The sequence below is a fragment of the Symphalangus syndactylus genome, chromosome 10 (assembly GCF_028878055.3).
Source record: "Symphalangus syndactylus isolate Jambi chromosome 10, NHGRI_mSymSyn1-v2.1_pri, whole genome shotgun sequence".
In the NCBI taxonomy this organism is placed as follows: domain Eukaryota; kingdom Metazoa; phylum Chordata; class Mammalia; order Primates; family Hylobatidae; genus Symphalangus; species Symphalangus syndactylus.
The window spans coordinates 30185001-30206121 of NC_072432.2; the positions used below are offsets into that span (position 1 = coordinate 30185001).

General features: G+C 40.3%; 1 protein-coding gene and 1 long non-coding RNA gene across 5 annotated transcripts in view; one reads left to right on the forward strand and one right to left on the reverse strand.

The window, feature by feature from the left end:
• LOC134731621 (uncharacterized) overlaps positions 1 to 5578 on the forward strand; it is an 18750-nt gene extending 13172 nt beyond the window's left edge. The window contains exon 2 of the long non-coding RNA XR_010114050.1: positions 5192 to 5578. This is a non-coding gene — a long non-coding RNA (uncharacterized lncRNA). The remainder of the gene's footprint in view (positions 1 to 5191) is intronic.
• The window catches only part of LOC129492013 (uncharacterized), a 164831-nt gene that overhangs the window by 122452 nt on the left and 21258 nt on the right, over positions 1 to 21121 (reverse strand). For all 4 annotated transcript variants that reach the window (XR_008660693.2, XR_008660692.2, XR_008660690.2 and 1 more), the window contains one exon: positions 14239 to 14376. The gene's annotated coding sequence lies outside the window, so the exon portion shown is untranslated. The remainder of the gene's footprint in view (positions 1 to 14238; positions 14377 to 21121) is intronic.

Genomic DNA, 21121 nt, shown 5'->3' on the forward strand with positions numbered 1-21121 from the left:
TTTTCCAAATGGGAGAAAACAACCAAAAATAATTTTGGTAAAATATTCATTTGTTCCTCGAACCTACAATTATTACCGTGTAACAATAAGCACTGCAGCTGTATGAAATCTAAGTTTGATTCCAGAACTAGTGTTTTGTGGAGCCTAATGGTGCCTCTTCCTGCATTCCTGTTGACATAAGTCACATTCTCTACCTAACCTCCTCTCAGCTTAGGCGTAGATGCTTTTCCTCAACCAGCTTTCTGGGTTAAGAGCAGAAACTTAAGATCTGAGTTAAGATCAAAACCTCCACTCCCTTTACTGTAAGTCCCTTGGGGCTTCCTGAGCCCTCCTGGGGAGGGCTGCTGCGGAGGGGCATGGTCCCGGGCAGACTGCTGTTCGCTCTGCACAGGGCATGAGGAAACATGTGGACCAGTGGCCAGACATCCAGAACCCTGATGCTGCCTCCCCACTTCTAGTTAGGTTGGAACCAAAATATGAACCTGAAGGAATGCAGACATAGATGCTGAAAAAATGTAAAAAGCCAGCAAAAGAAAATTTTGATCATGATGAAGAAAGACTACTCACAGTAGTTTATGGGACAGGTAATTTATGGAATAGTTGCCTCCTAAGAGGGGCCTGTATCTCACTGGCCTCAGTGAACCCTGAGTCTCCTCTCTTTCTGTCCCCTCCATCCTCAGCACTCCCTCCCATCCCCCACTGCCACCATCTGCCTAAGGACCGTTCCTCAGCTGAGCAGTCCTAAGAAAGGTGATGCAGACACTGTCGGCCTAGAATGTGTCTGCGCCTCTGCTGCTGTTGTCAACATCTACAGTAGGCCCCACTGCAGGGCATTCCAGTCAACACAGTGAACACATAATACTATCCACTTAGACATGGGATTAGTGCTAGCCAGACATACTGAGGAACAAAAATTCCTTAGCCACCTGCTGACTTATTGTGTGAAGGAGAGGCCCAGCTGATGTGCTACAATCTTCCCTGAACAATAAAATCATATAGTGCTTTCTATTTAGAGACAGAATTCCCACTAATGGGATTCTGCCAATGACACAAACACCTTTACTGCCCCATCTTTCCTAATTTTCCTAACGTGGCCTGTTTCTGGCTGTGATAATGTACCAGCATGTACAACATAGATATTTCTCTTCAGAAAATTAACCACAATTCTGGGGGAGAAAACCCCAATAACATTTTGAGACTATCTGGAGTCCAGTCACTTTATCTATCCATAAAACCATCCATAATCAACAGACTGGGTTTGTTCTTTAAATGTTTGTGGAGGTACATGAAATAAAATCCAAAAATACCTCAAAAAAGAAAAGGGATTTTAGGAAATAGTTTAACCATCTTAGCAAAATACTTTGACAAAACTACCACAAAATAGCAGACAATGCATTTACTGGAACAAGCTTTGGAGAAAATGTCCTAATCTTTATTTTACAAATAAAGAAATTGAGGCCCAAAGTAGTTAAATGAGTGTCCTAAGGTCATAGTACAAGTTAGTGTTAGGACAAGAAACTACACGAGCAACATAGGCAGCACGAGAAGAAAAATAGTAAAAGAAAATAGCTTTGAAAATCCAAGACTGCTGGGATTAGGCAAATCAGAGACATATACACACTCTGATCACCACTGACCCCATATGATTCCTTTAAGCCCCACTGCAATGCCCACTGCTCACACCCCTGCTATCCATCCTGGAGTAGATGCCATTTTATAGCAGGGGACACTGATGTCACAGATGATAAAAAAACAGTGGAGGACAGAAGTCATTTGAGCCCCTTCCTATCCTTACTGGGCTCACCTTGCACCTCCAGCAGTACTTTATTTATCTGTATTTATATATGCACCTCCCTCCACCAAAAAACTTGTTGCAAAAAAATTTAAGACACTTATTTTTTAAGGCTTAAGCAGCAGAAGTATATGACCTTCAATGTTTAAAAAAAAAGTACTGCTATGAAAAATGAGTTCAGAACATCTTCATCTTCTCACAAGATGAAATACCCTCTTCAAGCTAAAATACCCTCTTCAAGTTGCTTACAAAAATAAACTAAAGGGGAATTCGCTAGAAGACTGCAGTCAATATTATTTAGTTTTGGGGTTCTTTAAAAAAATCAATGTTATCACTTAAGAACTAGCTTCCTATTGTCTACCACCTGGTACCTGTAGATTGAAGTAACAATTGGTCCTTGGTGACAGTGCTCAGTAAAGAAAACACATCAGCCTTTAAGGGTTTTCATGGAGGCTGAAGACCAAGGTGGGAGGCCTTAATGGAGACCCAAAGACTGTTTGGATCTGAATTTATTCACTGTTGATTCGTTTACAGACTCTTTTTTTCTCAACTCCTTTGTGATGTTTAATAATACATGAAGGTAAGTTTTAGCATATGAACTAATCACCACTGCCAATTGCATCAAACATAACTGTTAAACTGTGAATCTTTGCAAAGATGGACAGTGTTCAGAGCCTGGATGTGCAAATTAGCATCTAATACTGCATGTTACAAGTAACTGAACACATCTGGGACAAGAAACCCACTGCCGCTTAAAATACCTACTCTATTCTCTAGCACATCCCTGGTGCAATTAAAGAACCTAGTGCACAATTAAAATTCAGGTCAGCACACAGCAACAATGGGGTTCTTTGATGTGAGGTCAGCTTTGGTCATTCTCATATACTCATTAAACAGGTTAATCAACTTAGTGCAGAATATAGGATAGGAGTAACCAAACATCTATTTAATTACCATTACCCGGAGAGTTTTGGCAGAAATAATCTGTTTTATGTGTTTGACATAGCAAGTGCAGTTGCCTTGTCAGTGCATGCTGGAGCTTTATAAAGGTGCTATTTCTGGAATTACGTGATTTTTTTTCAGGTTATGAAATGTAGATATTAGACAAGTATTTGTGTATTATACTTAATTATTAATTAAAATAGAAAAATAGATGGTCTGGTGGGTGGCTTTCTCTTACTCTCCTGTACAGTTCTCTTTCTTGGTTAAAGTAACAAACCATGAGTCAAATTTGTAGATTCTGTCTTATGCTCATTATATTGTTTGCCATCTTTGAGTCAAGATGATGCTGATGTGACACATTCAAGTCAGATGAGTAAACTTGATTCATGTTCTCCTAATGTGCTTTGTTCAGTATACAAAAGGAAGAACAGTTAACGTGAACTTTTAGTGCCTATTGCAAATGCTTTAGTAGAAAGGCCTGGACTTTAAGGTCAAATAGACGTGGATTTAAATCTAGCTCCCTGATCTGCAGATGATCATTTGTGAAATTAATACAAGCCCTATTTTGCAGGTTGTTGTGAAGATAATAAAATAATGTATCTAAAGTGTTTAGTACAGTGCTTGGGACATGGTAGAACTTAATGGCAACTATTTTTATCATTAAGAAAATGCTTTCCTAACCATTTCCTCATGCTTGTAATCCCGGCACTTTGGGAGGCCAACGCAGACCAATCAACTTGAGGTCTGGAGTTTGAGACCAGCCTGGCCAACAGAGTGAAACCCCGTCTCTACTAAAAATACAAAAATTCGCTGGGTGTGGTGGTGTGCACCTGTAATCCCAGCTATTCGGGAGGCTGACTCAGGAGAATCACTTGAACCCGAGAGGCAGAGATTGTGCCACTGCACTCCAAGCCTGGGTGACAGAACGAGAGACTCTGACTCAAAAAAAAAAAAAAAGAGAGAGAAAGAAAGAAAAAGAAAAAAAAAGAAAATGCTTTCCTAAGTCACTGAGAAATCCATAACATCATTAATCAGAGTGCAATTTTACTTTCCTCCCTAAAAACTATATTCAGTACTCCTAATACAAGTCATTATTTTTTAAGGATGAAACTGAATATATGACATTGTGAAATTAAACAATGAACCCCCCTCACTAGACTTTTAAATAACAAGGTCTAAATGACCTCAAGAAAGAAGGCATAGTAAACGCTTCTCGTTTCATGCTCAAGTAAGATACATGGGAGTCCCATCTTTGGGGAGTGGGGAGTGGCACGAATACACTCAAGGTTGAAATTCACAGGTAGCCCAAATAATCCTGGAATATTCTGTAGAAAAGGACACCTGATTCTCATTATTTGTGGTAGGTATGTTCTATAAAGTTACTGCAAACAGTAAATTAGCAAATCCTGAGCCATTGCTCCTAGAGGACATACCAGGTTAGGGTCCTTCAAGCCTCTGTTCACAACATTTTCATAATCGAGATGTAACCTTGTTTTATATGTGTTTCTGTCTAAAGAAACCTTCTTTAATATACACTGTTGATTCATTAACATTGAACTTAGAGCCAACAGCACTATAACTCATGCCTGAACAAAGTTTATCAAACACACTTTTTTTTTTTCTCTGTAAGGCACATGAAAGACTTTTTGAGCTTAGGAACACTAAACAACACTTCAGCACTGTGCTTGAAGGGCATGTTAAACAGCAAAATCACCAACAAGAGCACAAAAATGCAAAAAAACACAAAACATGGCACTAAATTGATCTCAGAAAGGACAGTTGGCAATATGAGAACTGAAACAAGACGGCAGAGCATTGCCTGGTTCAGCCTCAGCTGGGAAACTTGTGCACCGCACAACTCAAAGTTTTTCACTGTTTGTTGCAGGTCTGTGAATGAGTGTGCAAGCACAGCAAATATTGATTTGGGGGTTACAAATTAATTTCAGTGAGTAGGTGGATTCACAAAGGTGCAATCTGCAAATAGTAAGGATCTACTGAAAATTGACATATCACCTCTCACTAAGTCCAATATAGCAAGTCTTTTCTTCACTATTTTAAGGAAAACTGTTTCCTTAGATAAGCACCAGATGAAGTAGTTGACTGGCATTTAGGAGCCACATTGTGCAAAAAACATGAGAACAAAACTAAACACTAGACCAAAATTTTAGAGAGTCTCAGAATGAGAAGATCCTAACTCTGTAAGAGGCAAGAGTGAACTGAGACCAACTAAAGGATGAATAAATTCAGATCTCCCATCTCCACATTTATTATGAAATAGTCAATTTAGAAATAACAAGAAAATATGACAGCTAGTAATTAAGTTATGTTTATAAGAACCAGGCACAGTTCTAAGTTTAACTTATTGATTAAATATAGATCAACATAGTCATTTATTGATTATTTTTACTATTATTATTTAATGATCTGAGTTGTTGTTTCCCTCTATTTTTTCTTTAGAAATGTCAGTTTTGGAGTCTAAGGACAGACGCTATCAGGCTGGTCAGGAAAAGTGAAGTGTACTGGCAGGAAGACTAGAGGCTACTGAGTTTCTAGAAGTGCTGTCACCTCACACCTTATATACGGGCACTTATTGGTTCATGCAGAAAGCAACAACTACTGAGTTGAACATGTTCAACATGTGGAATCTTCTTCAGAGACAGACAATTCTTAGGATGATAAAATGTTAGACCTGGATGGGAGCCTGACAGTCACCTAATTGAACACCTTCTTTTGGGGGAAGAAAATTGAAGCTCAAGATGTTATGTAACAGAGCTAAGTAATAACATACATATAAATTGATCAGTTAGAAAAATTACATGATCATATCAATAAATGTTGAAAGTAGTTTTATGAAACCCATACTAATTTGAAAGAAAAGAAGCCGGGCATGGTGGCTCACTCCTGTAATCCCAGCACTTTGGGAGATCCGCCAAGGCAGGCAGATCACCTGAGATCAGGAGTTCAAGACCAGCCTGACCAACATGGTGAAACCCTGTCTCTACTAAAATTGGAAAACTAGCCAGGCATGGTGGTGGGCGCCTGTAATCCCCACTACTCAGGAGGCTGAGGCTAAAGAATCACTTGAACCCAGGAGGCAGAGGTTGCAGTGAGCCGAGATTGTGCCACTGCACTGCAGCCTAGACGACAAAGCAAGAAAAATAAAAAAAGAAATGAGGATGGGTGCTTGCCCTATCACAATAAAAATATGTTATAAAACCACATTACTTTTTAAAATGTGACAAAAGGATCAACAGACCACTGGAGTGGCACACATAGCCAACAAATAGAATATAGTGTTTGCATATATATATGGGTATACACACACACATAATATTGGGAAAATTGGTTAGGAATTAGTGAAAAAAATCACCTATAACATCACTTGACATTATTCACCAAAATAAGTTATAGACAGAATAGAGTTAAATATTTTTATGAACTAGAAAATACAGATAAAATATAGGTTGACATTTATCAGACCTCTGTTTAAGAAGGAAATTGTAACTTTGATACATTGGAAGGAATTAGAAAAGAAAATATCTACTATGTAAAATCTCTAATCTTTTGTTTTAAAAAATGACCAAAAGTTAAACTAAACAAAATGCGAAATATATTTTGGCAGAGTTTGATGGTTGTCTACCTAGCATGGTTCTCTCCTTTTTACCTTACTAACAGAACCCCCCCAACCACCTTTTTTTTTTTTTTCTTTTTGAGACAGAGTCTCAACCTATCACCCAGGTTGGAGTGCAGTGGTGCTATCTCAGCTCACTGCAACCTCCGCCTCCCAGATTCAAGCGAGTCTCCTGTCTCAGCCTCCCAAGTAGCTGAAATTACAGGCACATGTCACCACACCCAGCTGATTTTTGTATTTTTAGTAGAGGCGGGGTTTCACCATGTTGGCCGTGCTGGTTGTGAACTCATGACCTCAAGTTGTCCACCCGCCTTAGCCTCCCAAAGTGCTGGGATTACAGGCATAAACCATGGCACCCGGCCAGACCCCCAATTTTGTAAAAGTGGCAATGTATCCAATCAGAAATCCCATTTTAGACATCTTTGCAGCCAGAAGAGGTGGCTATATGATAAGTCTGGCTCAAAAGACTGTATTGGAGCTTGCTAAATAGGGCATCCAGAGAAGCTTTATATAATAAAAGAGATAAACTGCAGCAAAGTCATGGTACTCCGCCCAAACCGCCTCCAACTCTCTACCTGCTCAGTGAGCTCACTCTCTTATTTCTCTGGGTTGTATCCCTAACAACAGGCACCTGTTACTTTCTTCAGAGGACTACTTTGGGCTATTACAGCCTCTTTGCCTGGATGTCTCAAGGGCCTGGGTGGTCAATCCCCACCACTGCCACCACCACTACTCCTCCCCCATCAACTGGAGCAGGAGTCTGTACACCGAGCCACTTTGCTTCAAGCTGACACAAACTCTAGTGTAATTTACGCTCAGGATTCCTCTTGAGACTGTAAAATCCTTGACCTAAAATCACTCTTGCTTGGCTTTCTCTTCTCTATGCTGCCTTCTTTATTCCATTTACAGATTTCTCCTGGAAACACTTCCTTAGTAAATCACTAGCATATGAATGGGTGAGGGGCTGCTTCTGGAGAATCTGATCTAGGACGTATACTCCGCTGACATGCTCTTCCATCCTTTGCCCGTCACACGACCACTTTTTTCTTTCCTGGAGCATGGATGAAATGCCTGGATACTCAACAGCCATCTGGCAACCATGAGGCAATAGCATAGAGTCAAAGGCTCACACGCTAAGGATGGCATAGCAGAAAGATGGAAAGAGACTGGATACTTGACGGCATAATTAAGATGTCACGCTTGCCCTAGCCTTCTTTTTTGTTTATTTTTCTCTTTGTGATCCTCTCCACCACTCCCCCAGACGTCCTTTTATATAAGACAAGTAAACACTTTACTTGTTTATATGCCTGGTATGGGAGGCAAAATAATGTCCCCACTCCTTCCCCACCAGGGATATCTACATCTTAATCCCTTGAACCCATGTCTGTGTTATGTTACATGGCAAAGAGGAATTAAGGTTACAGATGGAATTAGGGTTGCTACTCGGCTAACTTTAAAATAGGAAGTTTATTCTGGATTATCCAGGTAGGCTCAATGTAATTTAAAAATGTCTATAAAAGTAGACCAGGTTCAGTGGCTCACGCCTGTAATCACAGTGCTTTGGGAGGCCAAGGTGGGAGGATCACTTAAGGCCAGTAGTTCCAGACCAGCCTGGGCAACATAGTGAAACCCCCATCTCTACAAAAAAATAAAAACAATTAGCCAGGTGTGGTGATGTGCACCTGTAGTCTTGTTGCTTGGGAAGCTGAGACATAAGGATTGCTTGAGCCCAGAAGGTTGAGGCTGCAGTAAGCTATGATTGCGCCACCACACTCCAGCCTGGGCAACGAAGTGAGACACTGGCTTTAAAAAGAAAGTGGAAGAGGGAGGCAAGAGAGAGATCAGAGTCAGAGAAGGAGATGTGGTAACAAAAGCAAAGGTGGGAATGCAAAAATGCAAACGACTCAGCCTGTCATTGCTGGCTTTGAAAACAGAGAAAGGGATTGTGAGCCAGGGAATACAGGCAGCCTCTAGAGACTGGACAAGGCAGGGAAACAGATGCTCCCTTGGAGCCCCCAGGAAGCACAGCCTTGAAGACACTTCCATTTTGGCCCAATGAGATGCATTTTGGCCCCCTGACCTCTAGAACTGTAAAATGATAAATTTGTTTGGTTTAAGCCACCAAGTGTGTGATCATTTGTTACACAGCAATGGAAAAATAATGCACCTAGTTTTCTGTTACTTGCAGCCTAATACAGCTCTAAATGATATTTTTAAACTAAAAAATGGATTTTTCGTATATAAAAAGCTTATGCAAATCAATAAAAAGCACTAAGTCCAATAAATTGATGGTCAAATAGCACATGTAAAAACAAATAAAGAAGGTGCTGAGAAGCAACATGGAAATAGGTTTTTCACAAAAATATATAAAGCATTTTTAAATATCAAGAGAAAAAAATCACTGTTACTACATGAAGAAGGCAGAATTTATATCATATGTTTCCAACTATGTGTTAGAAAAAAATAGCATTAAAAAAAGACTGAAAAGAGAGATTTTACATGGAGAGATTTGGGGTGCTTTTTCTCTCTATTACTTTTTTGTATAGGTCATATCTAAATGGCTAATTCCCTCACTTTATTGAGGCCTCTTTAATAGGAAATACAAAATAAGCTTTGCCTTAAAAAATAATTACAATACAGTATGATATTTATAATAACACATGGAAGGTAAAGCCAAGTGCTCGCACAAAGGACGGGGAGGCTTTGCCTAGGAACCAAGAGGACTTCACAGAGGTGCGGGCAATTGAGTGGGGTCTTATCCAGGCCAACAAAGGAAGGAGGGCATTCCAGGTAGAGGCATGCCTGTGCAAAAGCTCCAGGGTGTTGCATAGACTGCAAACAGTCCATGATGGCTGTAATATAGAGTGGGAAAGAGAGGGCAGTGCAAGATTCGTTATGGTGAGGTAGAGGCCAGACCTGAAAGAGTTTGACCATAAAGAAGTAACTTTTGTCAGGAAAGAGCCGTGATCAGATTTGTATTTTATAAAGATGTTCCTGCCATAGTGTGAGGATAGACACGGGACCAGAGTCAATGAGATAAATTAGCTCTACTGCAATTGTCCGGGCAAGAGGTCTGAACTGAAGCATGAACAAGGGAGATGGAAAGAAAGAATAAATTCAACAGATAGTTGAAAAGAAGAGTCTATGAGTCAAGGGGATGAGTTAGAGGAAGTGGTGAGCCTGACTCTCAATATTTATTAAACATCTTTCTACCAAATTTTTCCTAGGTTTTTAAGTGAGAGGCAACATACGTAACATTGCAGAAAGCCATGCAAATAATGCACAGTATTTACAGCTCAATGAATTATCACAAGTGAACACATTCATGTATTCCTCATGCATCCAATCACTTCTTGGACTACCGTAGCCTCAAAAGAATGACAACCACTTGCTAAGGCCATAAATCAGAATGTCACCTTTCATTCCTCCCTACCTCTCATATCATACATCTCAGCCATCAGCAAGTGCTGTCAGCTCTATCCTCAAAACATGTCCAGAATTCAACCTGTTCTCACCATCTCCACTGCTACTACCCTACTCCAAACTCATTTCTAACTTGGACTCTTGCCATAACCTCCTGTGTGTTCTCCCTCTCTTTCTAATCTTGCTCCCCTTCAATCTGTTCTCCACTCAGTTGCTGGAGTGGTCCTTTTAACACGGGAATTGTATCATGCTACTCCCTGTAGTGTATTGCCATAATGGCGGTAGTTCTTCACCTCTCCCCGTGTCGGTGCCCTTTGCCATGTAACTTTGCAGTAATCTGCCCTGCCTCTTTGACTCTAGGTTCAGCCATGTGATGGCTTAGTAGTAGACACAATGCAAGCAGAAGCTTGAACTGGATTCAGGCTTTATCTTTTGCAAAATTGTGTCATACACTATGCTTCTCCCACCTTAGGTCTGAATTCAAGTCTCACGAGATGCATCTGATTGGTCCAACCTAATTCACATCCAGCACTCCAGCTGCAAGGGTGTCTATAAACCACGGGCTCTGCAACACAAGAAGGAGCACTAGAATGAAGTTGCCATGAATGAGGAATGATCCAAGTCATAGTAGCCACCACCTCTCTCCTGCTTCAATGTGCCTTTCCAGATTGCCTTGCATAGTCTTGCCCCTGTCCCTGCCATTACCCCCAGGATCCCCCTACTCTACTCTCTGGATCTCAGAGTCCTGGCCAGGATTCCCAGGACCCACAGAAGATCCCATCTTTCCCATGGGCCCTTCCCTGCCCACAAGGGCCTATGTTGGTCTCTGCCCCACCCTGCACAGTGTCTTTTAGTAATCTCCTCCCACACTCCACAGCTGGCCTCAGATAAAAAGGGATCTCCAGCCTCTCTCACTATGCACCTGTCCCCACTTCCTTCTCACTGCACTCAAGACTCGACCCAGCTGACCATTCTATCTCCACCTGGCCGTGGACACTAACCACTTAGCGTCATCTTTTTGGCTAAATTTGAATCCCACAGAGCCATAGTTTACATCAAATCTCCTCCTCTTTGGAGTTGTTTTTTCTCACTGTGTCTTTTATTTGGAAGCAGGACCATCTTATCCATTAGGCAGCAGTAGCGTAGTGCCTAGAGGTCCACAAAAATGCTTAATTTCTTTTAAAATCAGAATTAAAAAAACAGAAAATAAGAATAACAAATCCAGCCTGGATTATATTCTTTTTTGAACACATTTATAGGATATATTTTTAATTTTTTCTTTGATGAAGAAAGGGGCCCACAAAGGCAAAAGTGCCTAAGGCAAACAAAAATCATAATATAATCCTGGTTGTCTCTTAATACGTTGTCACCTTTTGTAGGTGTATGTACGCTTCAACTTCATGCTATAAACATTGCCCAGGCTGGAGTACAGTTGTGCAATCATGGCTCACTGCAGCTTCGACCTCCCAGGCTCAAGCAATCTACCCACTTTAGCCTCCCAAAGTAACTGGAACTACAGGTGTGAGCCACCATGCCCCACTAAATTTTTTTCTTTTTTTTTTTTGAGACGGAGTCTCGCTCTGTCACCCAGGCTGGAGTGCAGTGGCGCGATCTCCGCTCACTGCGAGCTCCGCCTCCCGGGTTCGCGCCATTTTCCTGCCTCAGCATCCCGAGTAGCTGGAACTACAGGCGCCTGCCACCACACCCAGCTTTTGTATTTTCAGTAGAGACGGGTTTCGCCAGGATGGTCTCAATCTCCTGACCTCGTGGTCTGCCCACCTCGGCCTTCCAAAGTGCTGGGATTACAGGCGTAAGCCACCGTGCCCGGCTAAATTTTTTTATTTTTTGTAGAGACAGGGTCTCCCTATGTTGCCCAGAGCTCTATTTCTCCCCAGCACTCGTCAGTTGAGCGCACAGCTGCTTGGCCTTGGATCAGTCCAACTTGGCTACACGAATCACCACATATTCTTATTCACAGGTCTTTGGTGCAACGTAGGCACTTCGTGCCTTACCATGCTCAATGTCTGCAGATAGAGGAGAGAATTTGTCAGCATCCCCACACGTGGAGTTATAAAAGAAGCATCTCCAATGGTTGGCGGATTACTACAACAGCCAACTAATGGCTTTCCAAATCCAGTTTTGCCTCCACTTCAGAACATTGTCCACTGAGCAGTGAGAGATCTTTTTGACGGTGTGTACCAGATGGCATCACTTCCCTGATTATCCCTTTACAGGTTTCTCTTTGGAGGTAAAAGTACAAACTCACAGCGGCCTACTGGGACCTCCACCCTCCACCCCTGCCGGCCTCTCCAGTGTGTCTTTCCCACCGTCTCCCACTCCCAGCTCCACACTCCGGACCTAACCTGAATGTTCAGTTCCTCAAGCAACAACTTCTATTTCTTTCACAGACCTCCTACCTGCCTTCCCCTGGGCTTTCCCCTGTGGAGGTCAATTTTCTCTTTTCTCTTCACTTGGCTACTTTTCAGTCCCCTGCTGGGAAATGACTCTGACCCCAAGACTGGATTAGATTCCCCTGCTTCGCTTCCTCAACAGCACCTAGTATTTCCCCAACCACCAATGCGGTCTACTGTTCTTATCTGTTTAACATCAGTATTCTCAATAGACTGTAAGCTTTGTGGGGCCACCATTATGTCTGTTTGTCTGTGACTACATCCTCAGCACCTACCACAGTGCTTGTCCCATAGTGTCCCTCCACCTATTTATTGACTGTAAGAATGAATTAACACATTAAAGAAGAAAAAGTCTCAAAAAGATAAAACCAAAAATAACTCTCAATGCCAAGAATCAGTTCACATCCACTAAAAGAACACAGGTGTGGGGCCAGAGAATAAGATATATGTGCCTCACTTTCCTCATCTGTTAGGTCTATTTAAAAAGCCCACCTTACAGGGTTGTTCTGAGTATTAAGGTAGTTAAGTAGGCCAAGCATGGTGGCCTCATGCCTGTAATCCCAGCATTTTGGGAGGCCAAGATGAGAGGATCACTTGAGCCCAGGGGTTGAAGAGCAGCCTGGGTAACAAAGTGAGATCCTGTGTCTACAAAAAATACAAAAATTAGCCAGGCATGGTGGTATACACCTGTGGTTCCAGCTACTCAGGAGGCTGAGGTGGGAGGATCACTTGAGCCCAGGAGTTTCAGGCTGCAGTGAGCAAGACCATGCCACTTCACTCCAGACTGGACAACAGAGTGAGACCTGGCCTCAAAATAATACTACTAATAATAATAATAAAATTTTAGAAAAGGTAGTTAAGGCCAGGCACAGTGGTTCATGCCCATAATCCCAACACTTTGGGAAGCCAAGGCAGGAGAATAGCTTGAGGCCAGGAGTTCAAGACTAGCCTGAGCAACATAGTGGAATGCCATCTGTACAATAACTTTAAAAATTAGCCAGTGTGGTGTCATGTGCCTGTGGTCTCAGCTACTCAGGAGGCTGAGGTGGTAGTATCACTTGAACCCAGGAGTCTGAGGCTGCACTGAGCCGTGACTGCACCACTGCACTCCAGCCTGGGCAACAGAGTAAGACCCAGTCTCAAAAAAAAGAACAACAACAAAACCAGAACAAGATAGTTAATATAAATAAAGCATTCAGAACAGGATTTAGGATATGTTGGTATTGTACATGAGGATGATGATGATTTACTTTTGACATCTTTCCAGGGTAGGATACTCCACATGACACAGTGAACGTGCAGGCACTTTACTAAGGCAAGCATGTGCCGGAAGGCATGTTTGTACACTGGTGATGCCCATTGCCCCATCCTAGAGAGGCAGGAGCAAAATCAGCTGAGACTGCTACTTCCTGAAGTTTTCGTTATCTACAACATAGTACAGAGTAGAAAGTTACAACCTTGATCTGTGGAAGTGCACATAAACCACTGCTGCATTTTCAGCCCATCTGGAGAGTTGGGCCAAATGAGTATTCCATCTTTATCCTCCCAAGTCCCCAAGAATAACACATCAAAGAGCATGTTTGCATCCCTACAACAGATAACGGCACTGCCATAAGCTTCAGGGTCCACACATGCTACAGATAGAATGAATTAATAATTTCATATATTTATAAAATATAAATTAACCCAAGAAATATATCACTCCAAGTAAAATTCCGGCTTTTTGAAACTGAGCAGAGAAAGACACTTTGAAAAACGAAAATCTAGTAAATTTTCATTATATGGCATCACCAAAATGGCATTTATCACATGGAAAAAATCATTCCTCTCTGATATACAGGTGTTGACACACCAGAAGCATCAGGTTATGGGGGAGAGGGAGGGGGAATCCAGAAAGCTGACTTTTAAAATTACATTTGATGAGTTAGCTATTTTTTTAACAATAGAAGGGAAAGTAATATGATCAGTAAGAATTCTAGAGGCTCTAGTGCATTTATGTAAGCACAGTAAATTATTCATAAAAACCATGGAGCATTTACCTTTGTCTTTGTGTATAATATACCATGTCTGTGTGGAACCCAGTTGCTTTGATGGTAAACAGCTATTCTTTCTGATACCTGGCCTTATCTTGCTCTGCTCTGTGTCGAAAGGTTCCCTTAATAGCCAAACTGGTTTTCCTGGAAGAAGAAGAAAAAGAAAGCAGTGCAAGAAATGTATGTATTAGACTTCTTTCTTTTCCATAATACTGTCATGATAATTTATATTCATATTCAAAGATGTAAGGATCCATACACCAGCTTTGAAGAGAAGTGGTAAAAAATGTAAAACAGCATCCTATATTAAATATACCATGGCAAAGAAAAAAAATTGTCAGTCTATTCTACAAAAATACAATACACTAAAAATCAACCTTTTCCATTCTCATGTCCCTGACCCTGAAATAGAATGCAAGAATGCTGTAGGCATGTGGATTATTTATTACTGGGTTTAGGGATTATTTTATTGTTGGATAGGCTTGAGGGAGGGTATGTATTATCTATGAGATATTTCCAAAACTTTTTAAAAACATCATTAGAGATGAGAGCAACTCAGGAACATAAAGTTCTGTTTGTCCCATAAAGAATTTTCTATTCAGCACCTGAAATAATTCTATAGCTTGAAAATTTTGTATATATCTCTATATCTCTCTACATAGATATATATTTTGTAGGATTTCATCCCTAAGATAGAGAAAAATAAGATTAAGTAAAGAAGAACTCATTAGCATCACCCCTAGGTAAAGAAATATGTGAGCTGAGATGGAAGGCCTGTATATGTAAAGCTAGGAAAGACTTATTTCCATATTGCAAAATGTGTCAAGTTTTGTAGAGATAATAGTATTGACTAAAGAATGTTAATGACAATAAATCTCTCAGAAATACCCAGAACTGGAATCTCTCCATCTAGCTCAGGATGGTCTGTGAAACAGACCAAGGAGCTCACCTTTGCCCCCTTCTCCTATTCTGTGGCATTTTCCATATGTTTCCAGGTAAACTAGAAAATTTCCCTCTAGCAACAGAACCTGGAAGTGGCACACAGAAGGACCCAAAGTTACCCTTAGTGGAAGCTCTTTAAGAGCCCCCACAGCTGCAGCCACAGAACAGGCAGCAGGAGATTCTCCCAGAATCAGGCCTGTGAACTGTGCCCAGCCCAGGCCACCCGGCCTCTTGGCAAGGCCCACCTGGGCAGACACTCAAGGGCTGCAACCACACTCAGGGCCACCTGAGAGAAGGGAAGTGATTCTTTCTGCTCCATACTCTTCCACCCCACTGGGTTTTATTAGGAATTTCTATTGTATAAAGAGTCTGCATAAATCATAGGTATCTGAGCCAATTCCATCCTTCCCACCAGCACACCAGGGAAAACATTCAGTACTGAGTAAAAGAGCAGCACACGGAAAAAGGAGAAGCTGGAGTAGTGTGTGGTCTCTGTACTTGACCATATTATCCAAACTTCTTCCCAGACCTGTTCTTTCACAGCATAAAAATCACACCGATAATTCCCAAGCAGTGGGCCTGGGTAATATGCTGGATATAAACCTTATTCAAGAAGAGGAATAGTGGGTGATGCAAGTGTATAAAAACTACATGTTATTCAGAATTTCTATTGTATAAGAAATCTGCATAAATCATCTCTGGAAGTTTCTATTATTATTCCATTCTACAGGAGACAAAACCGAAGCTCAGAGACATTAAGGAATTTGCCCAAGATTACATAGCTGGTCAGTATATGAGCTAGGATTTGAACATTACTGTTAACTAAACTCTAAACTTTTTTCAGGTTTCATTAATTTTTCCATTCATGTCATTTTTCTGTTCCAGGATCCAACCAGGATACCACATTGCTTTTAGTAGTATTTCTATTTGATTAGTCTGGAGAGGGAGTCAGCAACCTAATACTTTGCAGTCTCTGGGGTTATCCATATAGGCCTTTATTCATAAGGCTGGAGGAAACCCTTTGTGGCCACATATATATTTTGTAGGATTTCATCCTACAAGGGTATGCTGCATGCTGTTTTTTACCCACTGAACCAAATCATACTATTTATCTTTGTAGATCAGGCAAATGTGGAGAGTATGAAAACAAGTAATGGTTTCATCAAAATATGCATGTCAACTTTATCCATAGTATTTGAATGAGGGACAAGGCACTAAAAGTGTTGATTTATCATATACATACACACACACACACACACACACACACACTTAGGCTAAACTAATGGAACAGTGCAAACACAGGAAGGCATATGTAGGACACAAAGGCTGTATCATGCGATCATATGATCTGATTCTGTGGCCACAAAGGGTTTCCTCCAGCCTTATGAATAAAGGCCTATATGGATAACCCCAGAGACTGCAAAGTATTAGGTTGCTGACTCCCTCCTCAGACTAATCAAATAGAAATACTACTAAAAGCAATGTGGTATCCTGGTTGGATCCTGGAACAGAAAAATGACATGAATGGAAAAATTAATGAAACTTGAAAAAAGTTTAGAGTTTAGTTAATAGTAATGTACCAACATTAATTTCTCAGTTTTGACATATACACCATAGTTATGTAAAATATAAACAGTAGGGCAAACTGGGTGGAAGGAACACAGGAATATTGTACTATATTTTTTATTTTTGAGACAGGGTCTCGTTCTGTTGCCCAGGCTGGAGTGCAGTGGTGTGATCGCAGCTCACTGCAGCCTCAATCTTCCTGGCTCGAACAATCCTCCTGCCTTGGCCTCCGGAGTAGCTGGAACTACAGGCATGCACTAATACACTTGGCTAATTTTTTAATTTTTGTAGAGACGAGGTCTCACTATATTGTCCAGGCTGGTCTTGAGCTCCTGAGCTCAAACGATTCTCCTGCCTTGGCTTCCTAAAATGTTGGGATTATAGGCATGAGCCACAGTGCCCAGCCTGTACTATCTTTAGAACTTTTCTGTAAACCTAAAATTATTCCAATATAAAAACATCTTGTTTTAAACATTAAGTAAAATATAAATATAAATATAAATATAAGAGAGAGGGAGGGGGAAAACAAGAGCACAGTCCTAGAGGCCAGAAAATCATCTTGCTAGCCTCTTAAATCCATAAAGCAAAATCATGCAGGATAATTTTGTAAATGCTTTTATATGTTACTGATATGGTACACAGGTGTAAAAGCATTACCTGTGTATATTTAAATAAGCAGAAAAACAATTCTCAAAGATCAGAATTGGCTGGGCACGGTGGCTCAAGCCTGTAATCCCAGCACTTTGGGAGGCCGAGATGGGTGGATCATGAGGTCAGGAGATTGAGACCATCCTGGCCAATATGGTGAAACCCTGTCTCTACTAAAAATTCAAAAAAATTATCCAGGCGTGGTGGCGGGTGCCTGTAGTCCCAGCTACTCAGGAGGCTGAGGCATGAAAATGGTGTGAACCCAGGAGGCGGAGCTTGCAGTGAGCAAAGATCACGCCACCGCACTCCAGCCTGGGTGACAGAGAGAGACTCCGTCTCAAAAAAAAAAAAAAAAAAAAAAGATTAGAATCATACAGGAGTTAGACTAAAATCTTGCTTTGTCAAAACGGCTCTCCAGGAAGCTTATCCTCTTGTGAGCACTTCATTAGCAGGGATTCCCTTTGCTAGGGATGGGAATGAGAAGAATCTGTTGCCAGACACAAAAGAAGAATTGAAAAAAAAAAATGGTAAAAAATACCATGTTCTTAGAAAAAGACTCAACATCCTTACGTGTCAATTTTCCCTAAATAAATCTGTAAATTTATTAACAACATGTTTCCAACAGAAAGGTTGAAATAATTTTTTAGGGGAACTCAGCAAGCTGATTTTAATTTTCATAAACATGCAAGAACAGCCATGAAAATTCAGAAAAGGAATAGAATAAAAGGGAACAAGCTCTGTCTGATTTTAAAATATATAATACAACTAAAACTTTAAAAACAAAGTGGTACTGGTGTCTAATTAGACAAACTGATCAATGGAACAAAACAGAATGTCCAGAAATAGTCTTGAGGCAAATGGGCAGTGATATGGAAAATATCACTAAGTTGTTTTGTTTGTTTGAGACAAAGTCTCGCTTTGTCACCCAGGCTGGAGTGCAATGGCATGATCTCGGCTCACTGCAGACGCCACCTCCTGGGTTCAAGCAATTCTCCTGTTTCAGCCTCCCGAGTAGCTGGGATTACAGGTGCACACCACCACACCCGGCTAGTTTTTGTATTTTTAGTAGAGACAGGGTTTCAACATGTTGGCCAGGCTGGTCTCAAACTCCTGACCTCAAGTGATCCACCCATTTCAGCCTCCCAAAGTGCAGAGATTATAGGCATGAGCAACCGCACCCAGCCCTAAAGCTGTTTTTTTACATTATATATCCCACTAAAATAAATTCCAGATGTATTAAACATACATTCATATACAAAGTAGGTAAAAACATAGAAAGATGTTTTTAAAAATCTATTTTGGGAAAAGCCTCTTTAAGTATAACATAGAAATCTTAAGTCAGAAAAGACAAGAAATGGATATCTGACTACATAAAAATAAAAACTTTCTGAATAAAAATAAAAACTTTTTGTATTTTACTTTACTACACAAAGTAATATTACAAACATATTTACCAGTTTGCTGTTTATATTTTACTCTACTAAACAGAGAAAAATACAAACAGCAAACTGGTAAATATGTTTGTAACTCATATCCCAAAAAAAAGGTACTAATATTATCATACATAAAGAGCAATAACAAATTGACAAGAAAAGAAAAACAAACCAATAGAGAAGTGAGCAAAGGATATGAACATACAGTTCAGCAGAATAGGAAACACATACTCAGGAGGCTAAGGCAGGAGGAGCACTTGAGTCCCAGAGTTTGAGGTTGCAGTGAACTATGGTTGCACTCCAGCCTGGGCAACAGAGCATGACCCCATCTCAAAAAAAAAAAAAAAAAAAAGAAAAGGAAATATAAAGAGCTCTTTAAACTTACGCAGAGATGTTCATCCTTACTTGTATAAAAAGTACACATTAAAATACATTGAGGCAATATTTTCACCTTATGGACTGGCAAAGATAGAGAAATTTGATCAGTGTGAGGAAACAGGCACTCGCATATATGTGTAGTGGATATGTAAATTGGTATGATCTTTATGGAAAGCAATATGGCAACACAATTTCTATCAAAGCCACAAATGCCCATACCTTCTCACCTAGTAATTTCAATTCTAATAATTTGCACTTCATGCACATTCTCACAATTGGCATGATGTCGGCTCACTGCAAACTCCACCTCCTCACACAAACACAAGAATAATAATTACCACATTTTTGGTGCTAGCAAAAGATTAGATACTACTTAAATATCCATCAATAGAGGACAGGTAAAATAAACCAGAAAACATCCATATAATAGAATACTATGTTATAGATAAAAAGAATGAAGCAGCTCTAGAGAGACTGAGAGTAAAAGGCTTCCAGAATATGTTAAGTTAAAAAGGCAAATAATGAAACAATGAATGGCATGCTATCACATTTGTGGGAGTGGGAGGGCAGGGGGAGGTGTATATATATTTAGAAATGGATATAAAATCTGAGTTTTGGTGATGGAATTTCACAAGTTTTCTCTTTTGTCCTAATTTTTTAAATAATGAACATTAATTCCATTTTAAATAAGAAAAATAAACAAAGTTAATTTTTTAAGGAACTCAATCAATTGCCCTATAACTACTCAAACTCATTTCTGGAAAGAGAAGAAAGTGAAAACAAATAAAACCACCTGGTTCTTTAGGTCTCTCTCCCTGATCCTAAGCAGTCCCCATCCTCTCCCTGGGAAAACAATGCAGTGTTAAACCCTCAAAGCCTCCCAGCTCAGTTGTTAAGGTAATTGTGTTTACTCTTTTCCAAACAAAGTAATTTGAATCAGAAAAGTAAATGTGCTCTGTCTTCAGGTTCTTTGATGTCATCTTCCTCCTTGCTCCGGAGTGTATGATGCCTGCCTGCTGCCCAGAGCATTACACACAGATTCTCTAAGCATTGCCATAGCTACATCATTCTGCTTAGGATAATGATGTAAAACAAATAAGACATAAGTAAAATCAAACTTGAAATAAAACAATAGGCCCTAAAAAAATAAGCTGTGTATGTTTATTTCTTCCCTTTGAACACTTATGCTGATTATGAAACTTTGGAGTATTTTGAAATTTCAGAACAATTTTTAGTGTGCTAAAGCCCCAGAGGCATGACTATTTTCTTTCCTGAAAATAACATCTGATCAAGGCCAATGGTATGTTTGAAACATTAAGAGCCAGTGCTTGTACCTCTTAAGCCTATCAGATGATTTCCCTCTAGATGACCCTTGTTAAACATCACATCAGCTCTAAATGTGATTTTAGGATTTTAGGTTCTTAAGACTCTGAAGCTAGTAGCTGTTTAGTCATCCAGGCCAGATCTATGCAGGCAAAGGACTGAGTAGTTCATGTTGTACTAGATGAATTATCTGAGTTAGCCAAATAAAATCCTCTGGCCTGTGGGCTACCTACTGTCTCCACTGTCCCAAACCACCCCACAGTCACTTCATTCTTACTCTGGGATGTCCTGGGTCTACTTGCCTGGAGCTTCAGCTTCTTTTTCCTGTTTTCCTCTTTTTAACACTCCTTTGCTCTGCCTTTTTTTTGTAACAACAAATTTGGAGTTGGAAGTTAACTTTAAGAAGACAAGAAAGTTAGGAAAATATTTAAAAGAAATCTGCTAGAATGTCCCTTGCTCATTTAACACCCAGCAGTTAAGCTTCTATAATGGCATTTAAATCCTTGGGTTTTTCCTTTTTTTTTTTTCATTACTTTATGTACTTGCAATAAAAACATTCCTTTAGACTTTAGAAATTCTAAATAAAACAAGAACAAAAG